General features: G+C 41.7%; 1 protein-coding gene across 4 annotated transcripts in view; it reads left to right on the top strand.

Annotated features, from left to right (window-relative positions):
* The window catches only part of PIEZO2 (piezo type mechanosensitive ion channel component 2), a gene marked incomplete at both ends in the record, with an annotated part of 345,228 nt that overhangs the window by 114,829 nt on the left and 210,624 nt on the right, over window positions 1-19,775 (top strand). The window lies entirely within an intron of this gene.

The following is a 19,775-nucleotide window of genomic DNA, read 5'->3' as shown; positions in this document are numbered from 1 at the left end:
CAACTTAGTGGAAAGATTAGCCATAGCATTCCCCATGTCTGTGATGACTGGGTTTTCAGTCCACAATGACTGAACAAAAGACAATAGCCCTTTGTCATTCTCTGGTTGGTGGTGTACTGAGTAAGAAATTCCTAAGAATTTAGAAATCTTTCTGTAACTGTCACTTGCGTTTTTGGTGTATTCTCTATTTTACTGTAACAAAATTCCATATACTTGGTAATAAACACATTTATTTTCTCATGCTTCTGTAGCTGGCATCTGCAAGCCAGGTGTCTGCAGGTTGAGCTCTCCGGCATCCTCTTGTCCTCCTGTGTGAGCAGACTCAGGTGCTAATCTCCTCTTCTGAGAAAGAAGGCAGTGATGCTAATAGGGCCCCTCTATAAGGGCCTCATGCCATCTTAACTGCCTCTTTAAATACAGCCTGATTCTGAAGCCTGCCTGGCATTAGGACATAAGACTTTTGGAGAGGATGCAATCAATCATCATAAGTGTTGATGCACATTACGTTCTAGATATATCTGTTTAAATACCAAAGAGATTAAATGATTTTTCACAAGTCAGGCCTGTGTAGACTGTCAGTAAAAAACAGATCATCACTGCTGTTGCACTTGCCTAGTTGCTGAGCCAGCTCTGCCCTCCTGTTCCACTGAACTTATCTAGGCTTTGCCCAGAACTACTTGAGGAATGTTTACCCATGATGTGACTGACTTGGTGCAATGGGTGGGAACTTCTGGACTCAAATCTGAACATCCTGTTTTTTATAGATCTCTAGGCTATGTAAGCTCTGCACTCTTTGGAGACCCAGCAATCACACGCTATTTGATAAGTCCCCTTGGCTACACTGTGTGGTTAAGTAATGGTAATGCCCACCACAGTTCCCACTTTAGGAAAGTTTCTAGTTTAAGTAGCAAAAAATTTTCAAAGCCTGAAGGAGTTAGACAAAAATCACGTAAATAGTTCAATAGCAGAGTTCAGTCTCTAACACAAAGAATAGTAAAATAGTTAGCAAAAGCAGTGTTTACAAAAATGCTTATTTCCAGACAATGTTTACAAAAATGTTTACATCCAGACTGAATTAATTATCTGGAAGATTGCTACCAGAGACAGGAAGACTCCAAAATGTAATCTTTAATTGTTGTTACACACACACTCACACATGCACATTCATACATGCACACATATACACACTCATGTACACACCCACATACTCAGTCACCCTTCAGTCAGATAACATTCTCTACCACCCTGATACATCAGTGCGTCACTGTTGCTCCTCACCTGGTCCAAATATAACTTTGGGATAGGGAACACAGTCATCAGTGTGACAGTAGATACAGAAATGGCTAAGAGATGTGTAACCATGGAATTCCAGGCTCCAATGGCCATTTGGAATACACATGATCATGGAATGAAGTCTTGCATCCTCCATTACCTAGGGCAAAAGCCAAAATGCACGGACAAACCAGTGAGCTAAACTGAAAGGTGAGTAGGGTCTGTGACAAAGGCGGGCATATAAAAGTGTGCAAAGCAGTATTGGAAAATTATTATTAAACCAGGAAATGTGCAGAAAGCTAGGCTGTCACAGAGCTAGGTTGTGCTGATAATGCAAGCTGATGTAGACAAGAGCATGTGCTTTGCTGTTTCAGGGGCTATGGGCTTTTGTTTTCAGAGGTAGAGATCGCATCTTCAAGCCTCCAAGTTAGGTCACTGTGGTGGTTGGAAGACCATTCCAGAGGCAGACAGTAGCTGTAATTTGGCCATTCTATACCCAGCAAAACTATCCTATTTAATGAGAACATTTCCAAATCAAAAGAGCTTGCCTCACTAAGTGGTGGGTGGGAAAATATTTTATAGAGGGACTCATTTACTTACTCTCAGATTTCCAGCATCCTTAGTCTGAGAAGATGCTCAAGCACTTTCAGAGTTTGGAATGCTTTAGATTTGAGATGCTTAACTGAGAGAGTCTATATAAAAACTTCTAGATCTAAAAGACTAGAAACATCCCAAACACTACAGCCCCATAATGTTAGATAAGTAATTCCAAACATGTATGGGTCACAGAAACACGACATCTGCCTGTGAGCAGGAAGGTGTGCCCAGCAGATTCATCCAGGAGACAGTGGGCTGCTCTGCAACTATTAATATTTCTGCATGTCTGGACTCCTTTATACTTTCTGCAGACTTGAGCTGCCTTTTACTGTGACTTACTGGGCAGGTCTTGTGATGCCACTACACTCAGGTTTTGTTCTTTTGCAAAAATGTGTTTTGTGTTTGCCTTTGATTTTGAGGGCCAGTTGCACTATGGACAAAATTCTTGTTGAAATCCTTGACCTTGTAGCTTCAGCACTTTGAAGCTTGGTTCCTCAGATAGATGCTTCTTCTGTCTTCTTTTGATTTTGCTTTCTGTCTTGGGTTTTTATTGCTGTGAAAAGACACCATGACCATGACCATAGCAACTCTCAAAAGAAAAAAAGAAAGAAAGAAAGAAAGAAAGAAAGAAAGAAAGAAAGAAAGAAAGAAAGAAAACAACTTGGGACTGAATTATAGTTTCAAAGGTTTAGTCCATTATTGTCATGGCAAGAAGCATGGGAGCACATAGGCAAACGTGGTGTTGGAGAAGGGACTGAGAGTTCTACATCTGGATTGGCAGGCAGGAGGAAGTGAATGTTACACTAGACCTGGTTTGAGCATTTGAGTCCTCAAAGCCTGTTGTGCCCTTATGATGCACTTCCTCCAACAAACCCACACCTACCCCAACAAAACCATATCTCCTAATAGTGCTACTCCCTATGGACCTATGGGAGCCATTTTTATTCAAACCACCACAGTCTCCCTTGACATATCTCTTTGACACCCTAAGTTTCCTCTCTTCTGAGACCTTTGGAAGCTTGCCTGTGGCCTTCCAGTGTGATATTTCTGTGTACTTGTTTTGTTAGGGTTCACTAGGCCTCATTCCTCTACAAAGTGTGGGCTGAGTGAAGGAGCCCATAAAAAGCATACTGGGTAGTGCCGGGTCCATGACTGTGTCCTCTGGGTAAGCTCCCCGGAGCACATACTTGCTGATACCCAACAAATTGTACATAAAACTGATGGGCCTTTGCATTATTTTGTTTTTGTATTTTACTCTAGACAGTGAAACTTCACAGTACATAGGAGTATACATCTTACTAACAAATAAGCCTATTTTTACTAAATCTGGGAGTTTTGCTTACTAATTTGTTTTGATAACTTTTTTCAATTTTTCACATATTTTTATTTATTTCATAAATATTTAAAGTCACAGTTAAAATGAAAAGAAACTATAGATAGCATAAATATTCAAGTGTCTTCTGTATATGTGCTAACTATGTTATCTATGAAAGACACTCAAATGTAACACACACACATATATACACACTCATACACACTCACACCCACACACATATACACACATACACACATATATACACATACACACACATACACATACAAACATGCATACACACATGCACACACACATATACATATGGACACACACATATACACGTGCACACACACATACACACATACACACATATACAGACACATATACACACATACACACAAACATATACAAACATACGCACACATACACACATATACACACATACACATATATACACATACATACACACATACATACACATATACACACATATACACACATACAAACACATACACACAAACACAGATACACATACATACACATGCACACATACACACACATACACATATACACACATACACACATATACACACAAACATGCATACACATACACACATACACACATGCACACATACACACATACACATACATACACACATACACACATATTCAGACACATACTCACACATACATACATGCATACATACACATACACACACATACACATACATACACATATGTACATACATACATACATGCATACATACACATACACACACATACACATACATACACATATGTACACACATACACACATATACAGACACATACACACACATACACAGATAGAGAAAATTAGAGAATGAGAGAGAGAGAGTCTCTCACTATATATTCCTGACTGCCCTGGACAGTGTAGACCAGTTGGCCTCAAATTCTGAGTCTACCTCTGGAAAACTGGTATTAAAGTGTGTGCCACCATACCTAGCTCAATCATGTGTTATTAAGGAGGGAGTTTCACTATGCAAACATACCTAGGAGCCAACTTATAGACAGGTTGGAAAGAAGTACACATTGACATGCATGTACAAAGAAGGAAAGACACAGGGAGCAAAGGGAGGGAAAGCAAAGAAGACAAGGATGCCTTGAAGATCATGTGATAGAAGCCCCACGTTCTTCAGCTGCCATGACTCCAGCAACGCAAAAGTGTCACATGCAGGCTAATAGGCTAATGCAATACTAGATAGAAACATGAACATAGGAATTTAACGTCATTGAGTCAAGCATTTCCTGTTCCCTTCCCTGTCACACACTACCATGCTGCTTGTCCTGGTGGCAGTTGAATATCTTACCTTGTATGCTTCAAGCTCCCAATACATATGCATGCTAATTCATTTCTCACTTTTAAGGTTTTTCAGGGGGCAGCCCTCTCATGTTCTTATCCACTGAAATGGGATTTATCATGTGCCTTCAGCTAAATTGTTTTCTATGAGTTGACCTTCAAGTCATATTACTTGTGCTGATAATGATGATGATGATTGATAATGAGGAGAAGGAGGAGAATGAAAAATGAAGGAAGGAAGGAAGAGAAAAAGAAGAGGACGAGGAAACTGTTTCAGAACAGGGATCTAGGATCTAGCATCTGGAGAAGGGCATCCACTTCACCTTGGTAACAATGAAAGCTGTTCTTATAGGAGGACATTTAGTCTTAGACTTATGCAAAGAACAGGGAGGCACTGGAGATCTGGAAGTAGGAACTGAATTGTCTTTTTGGCAGCTTCATTAATAGATGAACACATTGCTATAGTAACGGACCCATTAATTAAAAGTTTGCTTTTCTGAGGTGTGATGGAGAGAACCTGGAGACCATGTGTCTTTACGGGAGACTCCCTGACAACTGAGACATCATCTAGCTGTTTGGGAGCACACACAAGCAACAGGACACAGTGGTGGTCAGCAGCTGCCCTGACCTGGCTTTCAAGGCACAAGAGGAAAATCCAGGGTCATTAAAAATAAACACGATGGGTTCCAAGGCCGTGAGTCACAGTAACCTGGTGTGTATTGCCTGTGGGAAAATCAAGATAGTACAGGAAGTCCCTCCTTTTGGCCAGGGAAGCTCTCATGTCACCATGGTGATGATGTGTATGAAGGCACCAGCGAAGAGAGCAGCCAAGGGCACAGTAGCAATGCCCAAGATCCACCTGCCTTGGGCAGACAGTGCTCGGGGATGCATCCTGAACCCCCCAGCATGCCTTAATACATCCCTCAGTTGAGGTTCTTGGTCTTGGTTCACAGCAAATTGAAGGCATGCATTTTTTTAAATGTAAAGTTTTGTGCGTGGTAAACAGTCAGCATGGAACCAGTGCTCTCAAGAAGAAAAATGAAAGAAAAGAGAAAGCCAGTGGCCTGCGAGAATGACATGCAGCAGGGCAGAAACTTCAGAGTCCAAGTCATTATTTTCCTGAAGGGACTTGAGGACAACCGTGTGCAGAGGCACATCTGCTAATTGCTGTGTAAATGCACCACTGGGAACAAGCCTGCTGAGAAGGAAGCCTCTCCAAATTGTCTTCTGCCCATTCATCGTCGTTTGTAGATCCCTTGATATAGTACTTGGCAAATGTGCCTTAATGAAATACCCAGAAAGATGAGCTCGTCCTGCTGGTTTAATGTGACACATTCTTGCCAACACGGAGCAACATCAGCACACAGGGAGCACTTTGCTCCTGCATGTGATCTTCAGTTCTTGTTATGTCCCTTCAGGAACATTTAATGGGATACCTTAAGTGCAGAGCACAGCACCAGAAGAATCCAGAGGGGTGCCCAGGGCTCCTCCCTCAAGGAGCTCACAGGATGACCACTTCAGGAAATGCACAAATTGGCTCTTATGATTCAAATGCCATTTTTTTAAGGCAATGATTTTGATTACATCACCACAGCAAACTCGTCTTCCTGCTTTACTCTGCAGGTTTTTCCTTCTCCTCAGGCCAGCTGCCCAGGGCGACTGGGGACATGAACCCATTCGTCTTGTCTTCTAAGTCATCCAAAAAGTGGTTATAGCCTTTTATTCCCAAGTGGCCACTTCAGTCAATATGAGTTCTATGAACTCTGCAGAAGACATAGATACAGGACAGGGTGTCTGTACTATTTGTGAAATCCCAGTTATCAGAGGTGAGGTAAGGCTATCTCTCAAATCTGGAAAATTCAAAGTCATGCCTAGTACATACCCAAGTTACTAGCCCTGACTGCCAGTCCTCAAGGATGTCACTCCCTGAAATAATAAATGCAAAATATACAGTGGCTTCATCTACAGGTACATGCCTGAGAATTAGGGGATGTGGACAGGAGGTAAAATGTCTCAGGGCATCCTTTGCTTCCCTGTCCCTTATTGGGACAACCAATGTACCCACCAAAGAAAATTCTTCCCATCCAGAGTGAATGATTCCATTAGCATGTTTTCCACCCGTTAACCATTGGTCCTGGATTTTATTTTATTTTATTTTATTTTGTGAAAGACCCCAGTTTCAGCACCAGTTGAATAAAGAGTCAAGAACATGGCTGTTCCTCTGTATCACTGAAGAGGACGTTCATTGTGGGGAGGAGGGGGGAAACACAGCCATAGGTATCTGGAAGGGTCAGACTGAACTGGGCTTTGAGAGGAACAAGAGATTGGGACAACAAAGGGAGGAGAAAAGAGAGGGGGAAGGGGTGAAAAGACAGACATTGTGGGAACAGAGAGGCCAAGAGAACACATAAGCCAAAATGGCTGAGTGATATAGGGAAGAGAAGCTCAGGTGAGTGAAACAGACCTCAGCAGCTGGAGCATTTGGGGTAGGGAGTGGGGTATGCCTCTCAGGATCACTCCATAACAGGTGCTTGTGAGTAGGGAGAGATGCTGGGAGGACCCTGTGATCAGTGTCTGCTTTAATATGGTAAATAGACTTAGTTAGCCATTGGTCCTGGGTTTCTCTGGGGCCTACCACCACTAAGCCAGGAGAATGTGCAAAGAACAGGCATGATACATAGGTACTTTGAGTTAAATTACCCAGTTTGGCTTGCTTTCCAGTTTGTCTTTTCCGAAATCTTGTATGCTTCCACAAGGGTTGTGTCTACTGATGCATTTACATCTACATGCTTTTCTGTGCCCTCTCATCAAATAGCTCCACAAAATGTCTAACCACCTGAAAACTTCAGCATATCTTTGAGAACTGACTTACAATATTTGACCAGAGTTTTTCTCTGGACATGGTGAAATTACGGAAGGTGGAAGGTCATGGAGTCATAGTCCAGGAGCTGAGCATTGTGGGCACTGACAGGAAGGAACACGGGTGTTTATGAGCTGGTCAAATGTGAGGACACATTGGGAGGCAGGAACAGTGCTCTACTGTCATGGAATTAGTGGGGTGCCAGCTAGGAAACTTCTGTATCTAAATACAGGCTTTTCTGTTTATTTATTCTCATAAACGTTTTGCTTTCAAATATTCTTTCTTCTTTTACCACAGAGGTCAGCAAATGACAACCACCAGTTCAAAGCTTCCTGTATCCTCAATTTTTTTTTGTTTTTTGAAATTTTTTTTTTGTGTGTGTTTAAGGAACTAATTTAAAGGTTCTGGAAAAATAAAAGGAGAAAAATATTTCACAACGCCTAAGGATCTTGGAGATTTTATTGAACCACGGCTATGTCATCTGTCTGTGTCTGTTAACAAAACATATCAAATTATATAAAGACAAAGGGGATTAATTTTTAAATTCACTTTACATCCTTATCATAACACTCTCCCTCCTCTTTTCCCAGCCTCACAGTTATAAGTCACTTTCCCCATTGCCCTCTCCCCTTCTCAGAAGGGGAGCCTCCCTTGGGTACCACTCCACCACAGTGCATCTAGTCCTAGCCAGACTAGGCACATCCTCTTCTACTCAGGCCCAACCAGACAATCTAGGTAAGGGGGAAGGGAATCCAATGGCAGGGAGCAGAGACTGAGACAGCTTACACTAAACTTGTTAGGGACCTACATAAAGACCAGGCTACACATTTCGACAAATGTGTAGGTAACCTAGGTCCTGTGCCTGCATGCTTCCTGATTGGTGGCCCAGGATCTGTGAGCCCCCATGGTCACAGGTTAGTTGACTCTGTGGGTCTTCTTAGGGTGTCCTTGACCTCTCTGACTTGCTCACTTCTATTCCTCACTCTTCCACAAGATTCTTCAGTCTCACCCTGATGTTTGGCTGTGGGTCTCTGGATCTGTCTCCATCAGCTGCTGGACGAAGCATCTCAGGACACAGTTCTGCTAGGTTTCCGTCTGCAAGCATGGCACAGTATCATTAATAAATGATATCAGGGGTTTCGCTCTAGACCATGGCATGGGTTTCCAATTGGGGCAGTCATGGATTCCCTCAACTTTTGTGGATTTCCTCAGTCTCTGCTCCATCTCTATCTCTGCATATTTGAAGGTTTTGTGGGTGGATTGATGTCCCCCTCACTTTTCTAGAAGTCCTGCTTTAGTGCAGGAGATAGCCTCTTTGGGCTCTATATATAGCTCTGGTAGGAATCTCAGCTAGGGTCACCCTCATAGACTCCCCATATCCTCTCCCATCCCAAGCCTCCAGGTAGTCACAGAGATGACCCTCATGCCTCTTTTCATTCTTACTCCCAGCCCTCTCTTGCCTCCCTCCCCACACCTGATTGACTTCTCTTTCTCCCTCCTCTCCCCCCTCTTACCCAGTTCTCTTTTTCTGTCCACCTCAGATGACTATCTAGTTTCCCCATCTCAGTTCCCATTACTGCCTTCAAGAGCTCCCATCCAGTGAGTTAATGACCTTCAGGACCCACCATTTAAATGCATCAGAGCTCCCCGTTAGTTCTGTGCTAGGAAAAAAGCCTTCTATGCCAAACCTTTGGGCAACATTCAGAGTCCAAATTATAGTAACATCCATGAGTAATATGCTTGTGCATTGGCTGTGATTTCTTTCTGTTGAAAGCCCAGCACTGAGCTGCATCAACAGAGTGTTTCCCCTCCCCCAAAGCTTGAAATACCTCTGGCCTTCAGAGCTAAGGACCTAGTATGTCCAGCTCTGTGGTGAGCTTTGGCTTTACTTTGCACACACTTGTGTGTCTATGTTTTGTTTTTGTCAGCTCAGATAACAGTGCTGTATCTAGTTTCTAAATGTCACTGTCTTTCTGGTGCACTTAGCATCTGATCTGCTAGTGTGGTCTCAGGCCACAGACTACACGGCCTTGCTCTGTGCTGGAGGGATCACAGTCTGGGTGTAAGATGCCCAGCACGTGGCAATGGTGAAGCAATTATTCATACCAGAAACTAATTATAAGATAAACAATTAGAAGAACGGCGTTTACCCCTTGTTCTTGCTGCTTTCCTGGAATTCTCAAATGTGTGATGAATTTCTCGTTCTCCCTTCCATCTCTCATAAGAATTATTTTAAAGATTTATTTAGTTAGTTAGTTTATGTGAGTACACTGCCACTCTCTTAAAACACACCAGAAGAAGGCATCTGATTTCATTACAGATAGTTATAAGCCACCATGTGGTTCCTGGGAATTGAACTCAGGACCTTTGGAAGGCAGTTAGTGTTCTTAACCACTGAGCTTTTGAAATATATCTTTGTTGCTTTGTCCAGCATTTTGGATGAACAATTCTGTAATATCAAATTCACTAAATTTATCTAGCTAATCCAGGGCTCAGTTTGTATAATGATCTGCTTAAATAATGGAATGAAAATATTTTTATGTCTGGGACTCATCTTTAGATGGAATGCCATATTTTTAGTTATAAAGAAGTGTCTTGTTCACGGGTTAGGATGTGACTTATTTATGTTATTTTTTTTCTGTAGAATCTTGAGAAACTCAGCTTAAATTTATTTCAGTATTCTTTTTAGACTATTTTTCATTGCTGGAACAGAATGGCAGAAGATAGATGCTGTGTAAGAAAAGCAAGTGATGTCTTAGAGTTTTTGTTGCTGTGAGAAGAACCCCAGGACACAGAAACTCTTATAAGGAAAAACATTTCACTGGGGCTGGATTACAGTCCATAGATTAAGTATATTATACTCATGGCAGTAAGCATGGTGGCACAAAGGCAGACATGGTGCTGAGAATTCCACATCTAGTTAGGCAGGCAGCAGAATGGTAGAGTGAGAAACTAGGCCTGGCTTGCACATTTGAAACTTAAAAAAATGACCCCCAGTGACACACTTCCTCCAACAAAACCACCCTACCCCAACAAGGCCACACCTCCAATAGTGCCACTCCCTGGTGACCAAGCATTCAAATATGCGAGTGTGTGGGGGCCTTTCCTATTCAAACCACCACAAATGCAGTTGTGGATCTCAGTTTAGAAAGATGAAAGTTCAGGATTGAGTAGCTCCATCTCTTTCCTTTCCATTTTGGCTCTACAACTGGCACACTTATAAAGACGTACGTATCTTCTATGACATCCACTTCCCTAAGGGTTCCATTGTCTCCCAGCAGCATCACCCTAGGCATTGAACCTTGATCTCATGGTCCTTTCAGAAACAGTTATCTAAACTGTGACAGAAGTTCTAGATGGGGCAGCATGGAGAGCTGTGGAAGGGCAACTGCCTCAGCCGCTGACACTCTGGCAAAGAGACAAAGAGCAAAGACAAGACTATGCTCTCACTTAGCCTTAGGTGAGCAGCTTGGATTGAATATGTCAAGATATGCCATCAGTTTTTCTGTGGGTCGGTAGCAGTATATGTAGATGTCTACCAGAAAATGGTGGCAAGATGGGTGTGTCAGGGATAAAAATCCTTTATTAGTGACAAAGTCTTTCCTAAGTTTGTGACTGTGTCCTGAAGGTAGTTCCTGCCTTTGGGGTACTCACATGCTCCTGAGACCAATCTATATCTAGACCAGGCCTCAGTGGTTCTGCCCTATGCCACATCCATCTCTCCCTGCACAGGTCCGCATCTAGTCTCCCAACCAAAAGTAGCCGGCCCATCATGTTCATACTTGAGCTCCTCTCCTGTTACCTTTACCTGTAAGAATCTACACTGCCTACATCACACTACCTCAGGTCAGACTATGTGAGTTTTCTGCTCAGTGCTGAAATGGAGTAGCTCACCCCTTTAATGCCAGTTCTAAACTCTCCCGAAAGACTGTTCTGCATCCAACAGTCTCCCAAAGAAGCAGCCCAGGGCTCTGCTCCAGCTTCTACAGCTTTGACATTTGTTTGTTCCTGGGCCTAGAGTGTCCTTCAGGGTTCACGTGGCCCCTCAGTGTTGGATGATAATTGCATTTATGTCAGGGACAGAGACACAGAGAATGAAGATGACAGTGACAGCTCACCCAACCTCAGGATGACAGTTTGGAATATATGCAGCTAGGTACCAGTTTATCCATAGATCAGTGGCAGGAAGTAGATGTCTACCAGAAACTTCTGAAGTCAAATCTTTGTCTCAGTGCTACTTCCTGGTAACCCAGCCTAGGACAATAGCTAATATTACAGGGACATATTCCCAAGTGTCAGAATCCTTATTCACCACAAGAAGCCAGAATAGTACCCTGGGGTCAATTTGTAAGGAAGGATGTTGCAGAATCAAGTGGTCCAGAGGAGGGGATATGTGGAAACATGATGCTTTGGGTTTCAGTTCCTTTCCTATAGTCCTTGACTATCAATTCCCTGTGCACCATGGCTACTGCTTGCATCACTTTCATTGAGCAAAAAATTATGGAAGAGATTCCAACACTTTAAGAGTTACTAAGAGTTTGGAGAGATTGCTCAATGGTTAAGGCATTTGTTGTGTTTACAGGGGACCAAGGCTCAGTTCCCAGGACCCACATGATGGCTCAGTGACATCAGTAACTCCATGGGAACTCCAATTCTAGGGGATCTGACACTTTCTTTTAACTTCTGTGAGCATCAGGTATACAGATACTGCAAAACATATGTGCAGGCAAAACACTCATACAAATATAACAAAATAAGCCACACTTTAAGTTATTAAATAACAACATATAAGGAGAGGAGGGGAGAGAACAATCTACTCTTTTCTCCGATCATATGCCAATCAAATAAAATTGATAGTCTCTATTGGACTGGTGCTAGGGAGGATTGAGAGCTGGAAGTGGTGGGAATTCTGTGGCTGTGTTGCAGGCACACAGTGGAAACTCTGACTTCTCAGGGAAGTGGAAAGAACGAGAGCAACAAGGCTGTTACCCCTTCCTCTGGTCACTCCTGCACCGTGAACATTTGCTGTCCTGTGAATCACCGTCTTCATCCAAAAAAGATTCCGTGTGCTGAAAAGCAGCCTCAGCATGAGGATGAAGGTGGAGGGAAGGATTGGTTGTCTCCCTCAATTTCTATAAGCTTGGTGCTAATGAAGCAACCATCTGTGCTTAACCTAGAAGCTTGGCTGCTTAGTTCGAGCCATCTTCTCCCAGCTGATAGCTAGCTGTACCCAATTCCATTTCCAGTTTAAAGAAAACCTTCAATTTTTTATCAATGCATTTTTCATGTGTTTCTTTATATACCCCCAAATGGAAATCAAAATAGACAAGCAAAAGGCCAGTAAGACCAAAACAAACAAACAAAACCAAAAAAAACAAAAAAACAAAAAAATAAAAAAAAAACAAACCTGCAAATAGCTCCTTTTTAGAGGGTGAGAGCTTGTGTCCACTTAGCCTTCTCAGTGCTGGGATCCTCTGAGTGCTCCAAAGTCTCTCACCCTCTACATGTTCAGCTATGACTCCCTGTGTTAGTTCCCACCTGTGAGAAGAGGAAGCTTCTCTGATAAAAACTGAATGATGCACTGACCTATGAGTTTAGCAGTCTGTTATTAGGAATCATCTGATTGTTGTCTTCCTTTAGCAGAATAGTAATTGTAGAATCATATCCTCTATAGCCTCGGGTTCTTGGCCACTTTAGCAGTGTCAGAATGGTCTTATCTCATAGTGTGGACCTTAAAATCAACCAGAAAGTGGTTTTAAAAACCTACTTCCTGTACATATTCTATGACATGACAATAGTTTTGGGTGTTTTTTTTTTTATTTAAGTTCTCCATTTTAGGAAACTTAATATCAATAAGCAAAAACTTTGTTTAAAACTCAAGATATGAGTTATTTAGAAATACTCCACTCTCCCTCTTAGCTACTTAGTCCCTTTGCTAGCTTTGGACTTCTTCTTCTTTGACATCCAGATGGTTGAGGAAGCAGTGTGCACATACAGAGTGTGCAGTCTAGCCATGGGTGACTGAGTTTGTCTCTCTGAGGGCATGGTTGCTTTTGGAAAATTTCTTGAAGTCACATCTGTTGCTTGTCCTTGTATATTTGCCCCATTTTTCTCATTTTACTCAGCTGATATGTCAGATAATTCCAAATTTTAGGTACATTCTTGTCCAAATCAATTGTGGGACATATACAAGAAAAACTGAATAAAAACGTGTAGCATGTAACTCATGCTACAAAAACCTATCATTCCAATGGACACAGTGGTAGAATTTGGCAAAACCACATGCTGAGAACAAGGAATATAAATGAGATTTCTTGTCAGGATTAAAAGTGTGTATGGGAGCCCACAGCTAACATTATGCCTAACGGTGAGAGGCTGTACACTTTCCCTCTAACATCAGAAATAAGATGAGGGCTTCCATTACTGGGAGCTGAATTATATTCTCCCCAATTTATATTGTAAAGCCTCATTTCTGCTACATGTGCCTTTCTTAGGGGAGGGACTACCATCCTTAAGTTTAACATAAATTAAAATCAGGTGATTAGAGTGGCTTCTTAATTCAGCCCCACTGATGTCCTTAAAAAAGAGAAATTTATGGTCATGCACAGATACCAGGGATGAGTCTGCTCAGGACAGTCACCATGTCAAATGGCCAGGCACAGCCCAGGAGAGCCCTTGATGAAGATGCTCTGAGAACAGCTTGATCTTGGGTTCTATTTCCCAAAGCTGCAAGAAAATAAATTAGTTATTAAAACACATGTCTGGCCGGGGATGCTTTGGTCTTTAAATGCCAGCTGCCCATGTGTGAAGACCTCAGCATCCATAGAAAACATCAGCAGTGGTCACATGGTCCTGTGAGGCTGGCGCTGGGAGATGCAAAGACTCATGAATCCCTGAAGCTCATTGGCCAGATGGCCTAACTCAACCTGAGAGTTTTATTTGTATTATGGGAATGTTTGTATTATGTTATCTTGCTGTTGCACTTTGGAGGGAAGTAACGATTTCCAAGGATATGAACCTGGCAGTTTAATTTTACTTCACTATGAATGGCATGTTGGGCTTCACTCATATGAGTCAGAGTATATTTAGATGAAATTTGAGGCTGAGACTTGATGCTGACATGGGTTAAAACATTTGGCTCAAGTCAATGCATGCTGCAAGTGAGGAGGATGGGAGCCTTCAGAGCACAGAATGTTAAGGGCTCGGTTATGCCCCTTGTGTTTGTCACCTTTCTTAGCCACTATGACAAATACCTGGGATGACCAACTTAGAAAGATAAAAGACTTACCATGGTTACTGTGTGGAGAGTTCCGGTTTATGATTAGTTGGACAACTGCTTTGGCCTGTGACCCAGCAGTACATCTCACCTACTGCCTGGAAAGCCAAAGTACAGACCAATAAAACAAAATTGTATTCGTCATAGAAAATAGACAAACAGCGAAGAGGCACAGGAACATATACTTCATATGCTCAACCATTAGGGAAATATAAATAAAAGCTACGGCATGACACCATTTGATACTCAATAGGATAGCCATAAAACAAAAAGTACAATGTAGAGAAGAAGCCTCTTTTAAGCAGCTACATAAAATAAACTCAAGCAGATACCCAAATCTCTGTGTGTGCATATTCATTAGAGCACTCACTGGTCATCACAGTTAAAAGCCCAGTATTCAAAGGCAGGGACAGGTGCATTCTTATTTATCCATAAAGAGTGAAGAACTGATTGTGATCCCATGTAGACAAATCTCCAAACATCCTGCCAAACCAAAGCTGGTCACAAGGGGCCACGTGTGGGTGATGGTGCCTACTGTGTGCATCTACAGAGTCACCAGGAGCTAGGCAGGAGAGGGGAACTCGGCCTGATGGATGTGGAAGTCGAAGCCAAAGGAAAGGCCGATTGCACTATGTTGTCAGTGTGCTGAATACCTCTGAATCTGTTTGAGAAATTTACCTCAATTAATAATGCATAGAAGAGGAGCCATTTGCTGTGTTGGTCCTCACTAGAGTAAAAAAAAAAAATCCAAATGATATTGGAACTGTGAACAGAGCCAATGGCTCTTTCCCCATGACTTCTGCTTCTATAGATTCTGAGCTTTTGATTCTCTGGGGGCTAATCAAATTCAGTTTCCTTTAGCTGAGATTTTACTTCAGTGGCTAATCACATTCCCACACTGTATTGGCCCAGGAGTTAGAAAACATAAAGCCAATACATTTTAGAATAATAATAGAAAAATCTGTGTTTGGTTGTCTTTATTGATGATGCTTTGGACGGTAAGGTGTCATTTTTAGTTGGCAGTTCCCTTTTATCTGGGAACTGGCCCCTGTGCCCAGGTGTGCTTCAGGAGAGTGCCATGCTTCTCAGCAAAGGTCACACAGTCTCTGAGAAGAAGAATGCAGCAGGGAAGAGGGTACAAGAATTACAATAAGCTGATAGGCTCTGCTTATCGACTTTCTACATGTCTGTTGACTGTGGATGTAAGAAATGCTCCGTTTGTGATAGGTTGGTATTTTGAGTGAACTTCGATGCTTGGTTGTATCAAGTATTGGCTTTGACTTCTTTTTTCTTGATGTTGGTTATGATTTGTTTCTGTTTCTTTTGGATCTATTCATTTTGCATTATTTATCTACTTTTATTATGGATATTCATGAATTGCTTGCATATGACCACATGCATGCTTGTGTCGGAGGAATTCATAAGATGGTATTGGATCACCTAGAACTGTAATTACAGATGGCTGTGAATCACATGTGGAAGCTGGGAAATCTCTACACATTCATTAATGGAAGTTAAATTTGATTTACACACCAGCATGGACAACATTTCAAGCATTCTCAGCTCGGCTATGTCCCCAGCTATGCCTGTGACTTTTATGGATCACCATGGTTTCAAGGAATATTGACCAGCATCTTTTTATTCGTTGGGATGAGACAATTTTAGAATTTCATGAAAGGCAGGTCTATACAGCCCTTCAGCTTTTGGTAATTTGGCGAACTCTCTGTCTTTCCTTGACATTTTAGTCTCACCTTTTCCGGGATGTAGTGTTCTTGGCTCATAGTTTGCCACCAGTGCTTGGAGAGTATCAATCCAGTGGTCCCTGGCATTTGGGGCTCCAGTGAGAAAGTCTTCCAGTGCCGTCAGCCTTCTAGGGGAGTCAGTATATAATAAGCTGTTTCTCTTTCTTTTTTCCAACTGATGTTGTTGTTTTGTTGGGTTCAAGGGGGACATGGAGAAAACTCACTTCAGATGCATAAGCTTTTGAAATAAAGAAAAAAGATGCTTTATTTCTAAGCACTCAGGGAGGCGGTCAGTTCCGGATCAGAACACAGTCCCAGAAGGAAGATTATACAACATGTTTAAAGGGTGAAAATACAAACTGAGGCAGGGACTTGGGGGGAGCTGCAGTATTGTCCAATTGTATTTTGACATTATGGGTTAAGCAAGGGAGTACTCAGTGAATACTGCGCAGTATCCAGGGCACCTGGCTGTGGGGTCCTTAATTCATTCTTGTAGACATTAGGTCAAAGCTCAGAATGATAAACAGACAAAGGAGCAGGTCAGCTGCATATTGTTAATTAGGGCATAACAGACAGTCAGTTATATATTTTACAACTTATGTCTATATTCTTTACCAGTTAACAGACAATGAAAACGTTTGAAGAAGTGGGATAGACGTTTGTTCCTAGGCCTGGGAACATGAACTCCTTTGACCCTGCCAGCAAGATGGAGAAATTGTCCTTATGAGGGCTGGACCCAGACAACTGTTTACAACAGAAGCTCTACAGTTTCTAGGGTTTTCCTAGCTCCCCTATGGCCTGGGACCTTGAATTTAGTTTCCCCCCATCATGAAATGGAATCTGAAAACGAAACAGTAGAACTTAGAATAAGTTTCTTTTGGTTGTTCCTAACAGTTTTTAATTTTTGACAATTTAGAGTACAAAATACCATGACCAAGGCAACTTATAAAAGAAAAATTTTAATTTGGGGCTCATGGTTCCAGAAGGTTTTGAGGTCATGACCATCATGGTAAGGAGGGGCAGGCAGCAGATGAGCTCACGTCTTGGTCTACAAGCACGCCCTCAGTACAGAAAGCTGGCTGATTTTACTCTGTTTCCTTTATATGTTTTCATTGACCTTTGACCTGGTATTTTCACATTCGTTGATAAGGATTTTCAGTCATCTTTTATTTGGTGTCTGCCACCGGAGTTTTGTTGTTTGCTTTAGTTCCTTGCTTATTCATGTTCTTTGAAGCTTATTACTTTAACAGTCCAGGCAGAAGTCACGTCTCCTAGGCTTCATGGACAGGTTTAGAGGAAAGTAGAACCCAACAAGAAACACTGTGGAGAGTGAGCTGGTTCTACAGGCCAAGTCTTTTAAACCTCTGCCTCTGCCTTCCTTCTCTACTTATTCCTTCGTTAGATTCTCATGCTGTCTCTGTCCCCCAGCCAGGTTTGCAACTGACAGACTATTATGTATTTTCATAGTGCATAGTTTCTGCACACTCAAAATTTCATTTCTGATCCCTAACTAGTAGAGACTAGTTGCCAAGATGGGCACCTGCTACTGAGGTCTGCATGCTTTTCTATAGGAGCTGGTGCAGGCCATACCTACGTAGGTACAAGAAACTGTCTACAGAAGGGAGAGTGGGCAGCTCAGGGAAGTCATCAGCTGGTTGTGGGCATACTCAGGTGAGAAGCTTGGCAGGAGTGCCTGGTATGCCTCTTTAGTAGAGTTTGTAGGATCATTATTTGGGCTCATGGCTGGCAAAGGGGAACCACAGTTGAGCTAAGGGCACTCCCTTCTCTTTTCCTCAGCCTTACCTATTTCTGGTTGCTTTCCATTGACCTGTCCCTTCACTGTTTCTTGATGAGGTGAGACAGAAGTGAACTGTCCAGGACGGAACTCCACAAGACAGAGGAAACTGGGTACTCATGCCTTTCTTGATTTTTCCAGAGGGAGAAAGTACAATTTGTTCTTTCCTGGCACCAAGCTTTGTTAACTATTGGAGAGGCATTTTACCCATGTTGCAGGTGATATGATACTACTCTTAAATATATATTTAAAATGTTTATTGAAAACCTCAACACATGTGTGTGTGTGTGTGTGTGTGTGTGTGTGTGTGTGTGTGTGTGATTTTTTTAAAGTTTATGGGTTTTTTTGTTTTGTTTTCTGGTATTTTATTTTAAATTTCATTCAATTTATATAGTAAATTTGTATCTTTACCATACAGTATTTTGTGAATATAACTTTTCTCTTTATTCATTCAGATAATTTTATGCTCCCCAAAAGCCTTATGCATTCTTTGTTATGTTAATTTTTTTATTAGCCAAGATTCAATCAAAAAGTAGTAATGCCATGGCAAAATCTATGAACATGTGACTCACATGTTTTCCTGCATTTGATTTATTCCAAGGAACTGGCTTACAGAATTGTGTGTATGAACTGTCTGACAAAGTCCTCAGTCTTTAGTGTAGGTCATCAAAGAGAAGTGATGGGTAGGTTCATTCAAAGAGAAGTTCATGGGCCTTCAGACTGAAGCTCCTCTCTACAGGGAGAATTTCTGTACATGGCTTCTGTTGTTCAGCCTGACTCGCTGAAATAAGGATGTCCACGTGATATAGAATATCACTCTGTGTCAGCCATGGCTTACTTTGAACTTTGTGACTTTGTTAACGCTCATCAGGACCTGGATTAGTGTTTGATCAAATGACTGAGTACTCTGTCTGGGCTGCGGTGTCTTGTACAGCTTTGAATGCTAACTAACTTGTATCTGATTTTATGCCTTGTAGTTGCTGATGTAGTGAAGTGTATCAGTTTCTGTAAGATGATCTTGCATCTGAATCCCTTACTGTATTTTCATCTTTGCTTCACAGTTGGTCTGTAGGCTTGGCTTGACATTCAGCACAGACACTCATCATCTGGAAAGCAATCCCCTTTACCACACTATTGGCATGTAATCCCTGTCATTAAAGCTTGGCCTTTCTTTCTTCTTGGCATTGTAGCCACTTTGGTGATGGCATTTGGATTCCTTGCTCCTTCTCAGACATCCATGGGCTGATGTCTAAAAGCTCACTATAAGCAGATGCTCATGCAGTCAAGATTTATACAACTTTAAAGACAGTTGCTTGCATTCTTAGTTTTCTTGGCTATTTCTTTGAAATCATTAATGCCTTTATGTTTTTGAACATTACGAAATGCTTCTTTTGTAGTATCAATAAAACTGGTAGGAGTCCATTAGCATGTGAATTTCACATGGATTTCTCATTTTAAACACACTTGTTCCTGCATAGTAAATTTTCATAAATAGAACAAGTTATATTTTCCTTCATTTCAATAGTTAACATTCTTTACAATTTATGTCTATGTCCACAAGTGGAACTAATTTATAGTT

Source organism: Micromys minutus, assembly GCF_963924665.1.
Source record: "Micromys minutus genome assembly, chromosome: 8".
In the NCBI taxonomy this organism is placed as follows: domain Eukaryota; kingdom Metazoa; phylum Chordata; class Mammalia; order Rodentia; family Muridae; genus Micromys; species Micromys minutus.
The sequence above is the reverse complement of the archived record's forward strand: the minus strand, read 5'-3'. Positions and strand labels throughout refer to the sequence as shown.